Source organism: Saccostrea cucullata, unplaced genomic scaffold, assembly GCF_032062105.1.
Source record: "Saccostrea cucullata isolate Sc308-1 unplaced genomic scaffold, CSIRO_AGI_Scuc_v1 ctg3351, whole genome shotgun sequence".
NCBI classification, from domain to species: Eukaryota; Metazoa; Mollusca; class Bivalvia; order Ostreida; family Ostreidae; genus Saccostrea; species Saccostrea cuccullata.
Window position 1 is genome coordinate 31,037 of NW_026933154.1, and position 8,963 is coordinate 39,999.

Here is an 8,963-nt window from a genome sequence, read left to right on the forward strand (position 1 = left end):
AAAAGTAGATATTAACATTACACCTAATGCACTTGCATGCAGTCGATTTCCTCCTTAAATGACACCAGAAAACAGAAACATCTATATTTCGAAACATTTAAATATGAATAGAAACAATGAATGCAATATCTTATTATTTTCAATAACTGATGAGTAATCCCCGTTGTTTCCAGTTTGGTGATCAGTGATAAGAAATTTGAATCCAACGAAAAGTATAAAATTCGATGTGACCACACTTCTAGAACAAAGTGTGATGTAATCTATTTATTCATAGTTTTTATCATTATCATTATCATTTATTATGGTATCAATTTCATTTTGTTCAAATGAAAGCATTGAACCAAAGACGAAAAAAAAAATGCTTCATTTAGATTAGTTTTCTGAAAAAAATATGACGTCATCAAATGAAAATTTTGACATGAATTATGCTTGATACTGAAGGATAATATTTCCGAAATTATATTAGAAAGGCCTGGACACAGGTTTTTGGAAATTAGAATACCTAGTGCGTAGTTAGATTATTTTGTACGATTAATAACGGAAAAATTGTCAAAGTACAATATAAATTCACAAAGTTCAGTATTCGTTTTGTTTTTAGAAAATATGAGGTAGTCGGAGTTCCTTTTCGATCATCTAAATAGGGGTCATTCTACGGATAGAGGCTCAAACGAATTTTCCAAAAGTCAGAATTCAAATGCCCTATTTTATTCAATTTTTCAGCGTTATTTACTAAATCTAACTAAAAGGAAACATACATACATGAAAAGAAAATTGTCATTACCGCAACAGACGACTAAATCATCATAAAATATTGTTACAGTATTAAACCAAATGTTTCATAGTTTTAAGTAATAAATCTTAGAAATATCTTACCTTCATGATTATTTGAGTGAAATATTCGCACATTATTTTTCGTACTGTGGTGTTAAATCTACGTTTTTAAAAAATGCAAAAAAAAACATTGGTCAATAAACCACTCGAGGAGTGTATATGATTATTTTACTTCCATTTGTCTACGGTCCGAGATTGCACGGACTCATGCATGTTGATTAAACACTTTATTACATTTATCATAAGTTTAATTGATAATTAATTGACCTTTTTTCTCCTCGTTATGGTAATAACAATGCGTTGCGGTAGTGACAGTGCTTTCCGGTAAATAGTTTTGAGTTGTTTCGATCGTATATTTTCATAGACTATTCAATATTTTTTGTATCTTATCCTTTAAAAAACCCAATTTGGAATAAAGCAAGAAAGAACTTTATTATCAATTTAACTACAAACAACAAACTCATTTTTTTCCAACCAGAAAGGCTACCAACAAAAAACTAACATTTTACTTGTTTTTTTTTTATATGTCTTTGATAATTGGAAGTGCCTACCACCCACCGGAGAAGTCTCTTGTATTTTGCAAACGACTTTATTATGTTCTTACCAAAGGATATCTGGCAGAAGGGGCCAAAAATATTAGTTTTGACCGATCTTGTGCATGACTTTAACCTCGAAGTCTTCATCATTCACATCCTGAACGATTCCAGGGTACGGCACGTCATCGTATAGAACGACACACCACTTTCCTATCCAGTCTGTATCAGCCAAAGAGGGATTGTATTCAGTGGGAGGATCTACATCCGGAGAACTCACACGATCTGATACTGAAGTGAAGGTAAAAGCTGAAGGCTGGAAACACTCGCTCGACTTTGGCTTAGCACAAAAGCAACTGAGTACCCTCACCCTTAACTTGTGTCTCTGCTCTGAATAAACCTGTGAATGAGAATGAATGGAAGTTAGTTTCTAAATAAATAGTATTTTAATATTTTAATATAATGAGTTGAATTCAATAAAACTACAAATATACTGATACCTGATGTAGCTTTATGGTCTGCGGAACAGAGTCCAGGTCTGATGGTATTATTCTATGGATCTCCTCAACATCTGCTTCACTAACTAAATAATATTGAATAGTCGAGTCTTTTTGCTGCAATGCAGTCTTCATTGACTTTGCTTTATTTATACTTCCACCTTTAGAGACAATGGCGTCTGCTGCCAGCTTCATCGATCCGCCAATACCATCTGCAGGGCCTTTTCCGGAGCCAGCTTCTAAGAAAGACAAGTTACCTACTTTGAAACCCCAGTCAAAGAGCAAAGTTGAAAGCAAATAAAAAATTGCCTTACATCTATGTTAGGTTGTGGGTCCATCGCTTACAAAATACACAAATTTTATGTCTGAATATGTACTTTGCAGGAAAGACAGAATTGTTTTTAAGTGGGCCCAGATAGCTGGGGTATATGTTTGTTAAAATCAGAAATGGTACAGAATCCCGTGCATGTGTCTTTGTAATGAAACACATCTGTATGTAGAGTGATCTGGTTTTGGTTAACACCAAAATGCACACTTTTTCTCTGTCATATTTACACAGGTAGTTTTCTGAGAAGTCGATATGAATCATTACGTCGTTTTCTGTCATACTTTGTCGCAAAGTTCTAAGAGCGATGTACTGATGTTTAATATTGAAGAAATGGCGACAAATCTTCTTAAATTTTCTTGGAATTCCTCAACAAGTGACATAGCACTCCCACTCTCATCTTCCTGCATTGTCAAAGATGTGACATACTTTATGTTCCTTGAACTCTCTTGACTTTTTCAACCCTTCGGCTGAACCTTTTTTTCCATGTGACCTGCTTTCCAAGATCCCCGTCTGATATAATAACTTGTTTTTCTTCACACTGCAGACATTCTCTATACAAACAAGCTTTGCTCCCGGTGTCACAACATATCTCTGCAACGAGGGAATTAAAATTTGTTGAGGAAATTAGACCAAGGCCTTCGAGTTTATCTACTTGATATTGCAGATTTTCGTGTTTTTTACATAAACATGTTTGTCGATCCTTCTCGATTGCTTTTAGCACCCAAAATGGTCGGAACCTACAAATAAACGAGTACGACAACTTCAAGTTTGGAAATTCAGACAGAAATTTGTCATGGAGATTTCTCAAATTGTCATTAAAAACGCTTCTGTCTCTTTACTTTGTTCCGGGTTATTGTGTGTTTCTTTCCAGGTGCTATCCTGCTGTTATCGTCACGCTGAAGGAAAGATCTGACTGATCTCTGTATTTCATCTAACCTTGATCTGCTTCTTTTGAATAAGCCCTTACGCGTTTTCATATTCCCTTTGTGATCTAAATTTCTCTTCCTTGAGAATACAAATGCTTTGGCTGCATACTTCTTAAGTCGGTATTTTCGTAATAGCTCTGATGTCAGAACATTGTCAAAAATCTCTTTACTCTTCCTTTCAGCAGCCAATCTGTATTTTTCTCTAATACTTTTGACCAGCCTGTGGTGAAAATGCAAAGTACGCTTAACTTCCTCCGACACGTTTTGTCCTCTGATAAGAGTGTTCGTTTTAGTTCTTGGAGAATCCAAATTTCTGTTTTTTCACTTTTTCTCTGTATAGTCTTTTTTTTATATCGGGCAACATCTTTTTCCTTCTGTGCAAGTTTGATTCGTAGTTTACCAATTTCTCTGTATGCTTTCGATCAATCTTTCCTGATTTTCTTTCTACTTCTAGATGTTCTTCCGTCCTGAGGAAGCTGTTCGCGTTACAGATCTTGGCTAAGTGTATTCTGAGGTGTATTAGTTGAAAGGAGAATTTTAGTCCCCTTATCCTTTTTTTCTTTTGTTTCGTTGATTTGTTCTCTATTGTTTTCTTACTGGTCGCTAACCTCTCTCTCATAACTCTTCTACATTTTTCAGTTTGCCAACTTTTTTCCTCTCTTGATACCTTTTCTTTTCTTTCTCCAAATATTTTGCATGGTTTGTTTTTCTGGATACTTTTTCTGCTTTTCCCTCCATCTTTTTGATCTTTCTTTTGCAGTGGGTGCAATAATTCAGGTTTTTTCAAGCACTTGTTCATCAGTTATAAAAGTTAATTGAATGTTCATATTTTTCATATGCATCAACGACTAATTCTGCCCAGTCAAAACGTAAGTCAACAGTGTATTGAAAGAGTAGAAGCTCCTTAAGTTTTTTTTCAGAAATCACCACTAAATTTTCGATTGCAAAGTCGTTTTTCTTATCAAGTTTACTTTTTTTCATTCCTAAAAATAAAAGGAACAGGTTTTAAAAAAGGCATGGATATGAATCTAATAATTTTGTTTTGATAGCCAGTGCGAATTAAAAGTTGTTGGAATTGGTTAGAAATTTACTTCAAACTGAACATTTAATTGCATTAAGAAGCACGTGCTTTATAACGATATACAACCCCCTCCCCCAATTATCATGCCTTATATTTTCCAAATTTATTTAGAAACAGTCATGGCTTGAGCAAAGTTAATTCTTAAACAGGTAATTCATCAGCATTTGAAACAATTGTTCAAAACACTGTGTAGTAGATGTAGGTTTGTCTCGACTACCTCCCAGGACTGGGCCCGCATGTAGGAGTTATTTGTAACAACCTCTTGTGCAAAAAAACCACTAAATAGTGTTGTAAAATACATGCACAAGACAATGTAAAGATAATTTGTCATTACCGTAACACTGATGCCATTACCGAAACGATTTGATTCAAGGGCTTTGTTCCGGTAATGACACTTTTCGGTAATGACATTTTGAAATGTTAAAAAGATTATAGAGGGCGCTACTTGCTAAAAGGGGTTAAATAATGTACTACGCGATTCAGAACCAATCTATATTTCTTTCTAAACAATTGCATGTTTCCTAAGTGATCGTACTTTAATTGTAGCAAGCTTTCGGTAATGACACTGAATAAACGCTTGAAAGTAAGACCATTTACAATGTAATATCCGCTTACTTACCCATAGGTGAGCGTTGTGCTTTGAACCAAAGATGGCGGTTTCTGAAACTATTAATCACGTGGCTTCTTCTTTTAGATTATCGTCCTTGTCTCTTATATTTTGCAGTTTTAGCCCGCCGTTTCGGTAATGACAAGAATATCAGGGACACCGATTTACAAACAGTAAATTATTTTAAAAAAGAATTTAATTACCCGTATCTTTTTAAAATCAACGATGAATATTTTATTATACCTTAGTAATCTCGACAGGTTAAATTTTGCCAGAAAATTTAATTTTCACACGCGCATATTCAATATTAAAAATTCGATTTTGTAGTCTTGGACATGGCATTTCAAAGCAAGTCCATGACGGTAATTTTTTTTTAAAGTAATATTGCTTTCAGGGGTATCCTTATATTGTGTATGCATATTTATTATCTCCTTCTGCAATATTCCAGATTTATTTTTAAAATTCCATAAACCAGGCATTGCTCAAAACATACTAAAATGACGGGACACCATTTGGGTCTCTATTTTTACTTTCAGCTTTTCATGGATCGACAAAGAATATCACTAATGCTGATGTCCTTGTGAATAATGACATGACTTTGTACACTATGGTTTTACTGCAAAAATCAATCAGTTAAGTGCATGTCTAGAACATGGACTTTCACTTCTTTTCAGTGTAGAAATAAATTTGCATGTTACATTTTGCATTAACTTTGAATGCTTTAAGATTTTTCTACAGAAAATTGTCTCATTGTTTAATCATATAAAGTAGGATATTAAAACAATATGTGTTTGTGAAACAACGTGCACCCGGCGCAAATAAAATTCAACTAAAGTATTTTAAGGCCACAGTAAAGGTAAAAAATCATTGAACTTGGTGACATCAAAAAGAGCATTATTAGTGAAATATGCATATACAAAAATAATGTCTCTATCTCTCACGGTTCAAAAGTTATGGCGAAGGTTAAATTTGACAAGAGACAAACAGACAGGACAACACAAATATACAGCCTGATCTATCGATCCGTTTACTGCTTACTGTCACTACTAGCATTTTGTCTAATTTCTGATCAAAAGGGAATTAATTATTGAATGATTATTGAATTAATGAATGAAGTCTTTCTAATCCAGGATGCCAGTATAAAATTCAACAAAATTTTATTAACATTTTTTCTTCTCTTTTTCTTAATGTATATTTAAATAACATATTTTATGATCGCAATTGTAACTGAAACAGATAATTAAGGGAAGGGGACAGAGCCTTCCGAAAGGACCCTGAGTTCGTAAAACCCCGAGTTTCCAGACATTCCGAGTGGGCTTGCCACGTGATTTTATTAGAGTATATATATAAGGCCTAGAGACTCGATAGAGTCAGTTACTGACAGAGTGCATGCGGAGAAACGTGGTATAATCAAAGAGATGGACAACAGCGGTAAGTCTGTTTATAAGTAATCATTGCTCTGTGATATATGTAACAATATACTTGAGCGTTGCATAAACGGACTTTCTGTGTTAATCTAAGAGTAACCTGTCGCTTCTTGGGGAAGCGACGTGCTGGCGCTTTGGTTGTTTCTTTGGGTGCTTCCTAAAGTCGCTTCGTAGGTAGAACCTCAATTGAATAAGAGGCAGTTTGATTAATTATTTCGTTTAATTGCCTGCTAGGGAAGCACCCGGTATTTGTTTATATTGCACATGTAAATAAGATTCAGTCAACAATCAAATTCCTCAGCAAGGTATCTGAGGGGCCCTAGACCCTGAGAAAAATAAGAAAATATATGTGTTAGGCAAGCACGTTACACAATCTTGATTATAAAAATTATCTACTATTTTTATGAAAAAATAAAGTTTAGTTTTTGCACAAAGTCGCATTTTCCCTTTATTGTAACACGATTATTTTATTATAAATCTGATAAAAATGAATTTTGTTTTCATTTGAGCTTTACAAGAAAAAAAAAAATGAAATATAAAAGGATGCACAGATATTTAAGTACACATAAAACGATTCATTGGACCTAGTCTGGTTTAGCCAAGAATGGTCAATTTATTTGTTGAATATTGAAGGAAACCTAATGTAAAAGAATATAGGGGTTAGAATAAAAAATGCACTCTTTAATGATTTCCTTAATGGAGGAAATATAAAAAAAATTCTGTGTCAAATAACAGGAATTGTATTGTTTTTCTCATTTTAAGGGTAACTTAATAAGATTTAATTCAATGAAGCTTGTTATTTATATACACATCTTAATTTCTCTCACATGTAACTTTTCGTGATCGGGAGGCTCGGGTTCGAATTTCGTTCGCGGCGCCGCGTCATACCAAAGACGTAAACATAGGTACATGTAGTGACTGTTCCTTCGCCAAGCGCTCGCCACAAGAAGTGAAAGTCACGGGTCTTTTAGATATGACCTTTAACGTAGGTCCCGGTTCACGTTAGGCGCTGGCAAAATAAAGAACTCTCACTGCTCAATGCCCCTGAGTGCCGAGTATAGGTCTAAATTTGAAGCTTTTCACCGGCGTACGGTGACGCTCCATATGAGCGAAAAATTCTCGAGAGGGATGTTAAACAATATACAATCAATCAATTCAATCACAGATTACTTTCACATCTCGGTGACTTTGTAAAAATGAACAGCAGATTTAATTACAATTTATATGTCTTGAATAATTTATAAAAAAGGTGTCACATAGTTATTCGCTGCATTAATATAACCGAGGACATCTGTACTGACATACATTGTAAATACTGAATATCAGAGGTGATTCCAGGTACGGATCATTTAAATCTTTCGAGAGAGTCCAATCCCAGAAGCCTTTAATAAAAAATGAAATATTCGCCTACACAGAAATTTGCATCCACACATCGTTTCTATGGTTAACCGTTTCTATATATATACTCTTCATAAAAAGAAACGCATAGTAGGAACAATGCCCTGAAAAATGTATGTTAGTTTTGTCATACCTTTTATTTTTGTATGGGTACGATGTATTCGAGTGAAATGCATGATTTTCCAATGCAATTGTTAACTGTACAGCTATTCTAAAAGTCTCAGAGACAAAAAGGTCTGATTTTGCAAAATTTCCCACAAAATTTTGATCTCAATTTGCATTTGTTTAATTCCGATGCAATTCCTTCAGGTACAAAGGGGCTATAAAAAAAGGGGGTTCTCGATATTTTGAATCTGGTTTTATCTGAAAAATAACGCTACCAAAAAATGCTGCATCTGAATGTTCCGTGGCACAAAAAGGAAAATGGGCGACTGGAAGCAGGGGTACCGCAATCTACAATTGCAAGAGGTTTTAATGTTACACACAGACCATATCTAACCTATAAAACATAAACCATCAACATCAAACACCCAATGTTCGCAACATATATGGTAGACTACGTGTGACATCAGCAGCACAGCATCACTTCCGAGGATTACGTAAATTGTATGAATGTAATGCAAGGACTTCATCTAAAGCACTAGCTATCCCTGAACTGCACAGATCATATTACAAGACCGTTTTCAGTTGACTACGAATTATTGCAAGAGGATTATTCCGACCCCATAGCACCCCAAATATCAACTTCAGAGATCTCAGATCAATAGATTTTGACTACAGCATCACTGGTGAACATTTTGGTTAACTTACTAGTCCAGAATATTTATCTGAAAGCCTCTTATAAGTTTAAGAGTGCTAATGCTTTGTTATGAATGTTAGACAGATAACTGCCTCCAGGACGTTAAAAAAAGTTGTTGGTGGTAGTGTAATGATATGGAAAACGGTATTATAAGAAAGTAAGATTGATTTGTTTCGAATTCAATGGACTTTGATGGAAAAAGGTACTCTAACCATGTTCTGCCTACACATACCCATTCAAGTTTGCAACATCCTAGAGCCGTATTGCAATTTCACAATACACAGACACATATGGCTTGTTTGACACACCAATTCGTGCAAAGAAACAACAACCTGTTTCTGCCACAGTCATCTAAATCGCTAGATTTAATCCAAATTAAGCAGCATTGGACAAAATGGGTTGACATGATTTGCTAAAGACAATCGCAACCCCAGACTCTGCAACAGCTTACTGTACAAAAGTTCTACATTTGAAGTAAGAGAGTATTCCTATGCAATTTTTAGCTCACCTGAGCCGAAGGCTCAAGTGAGCTTTTC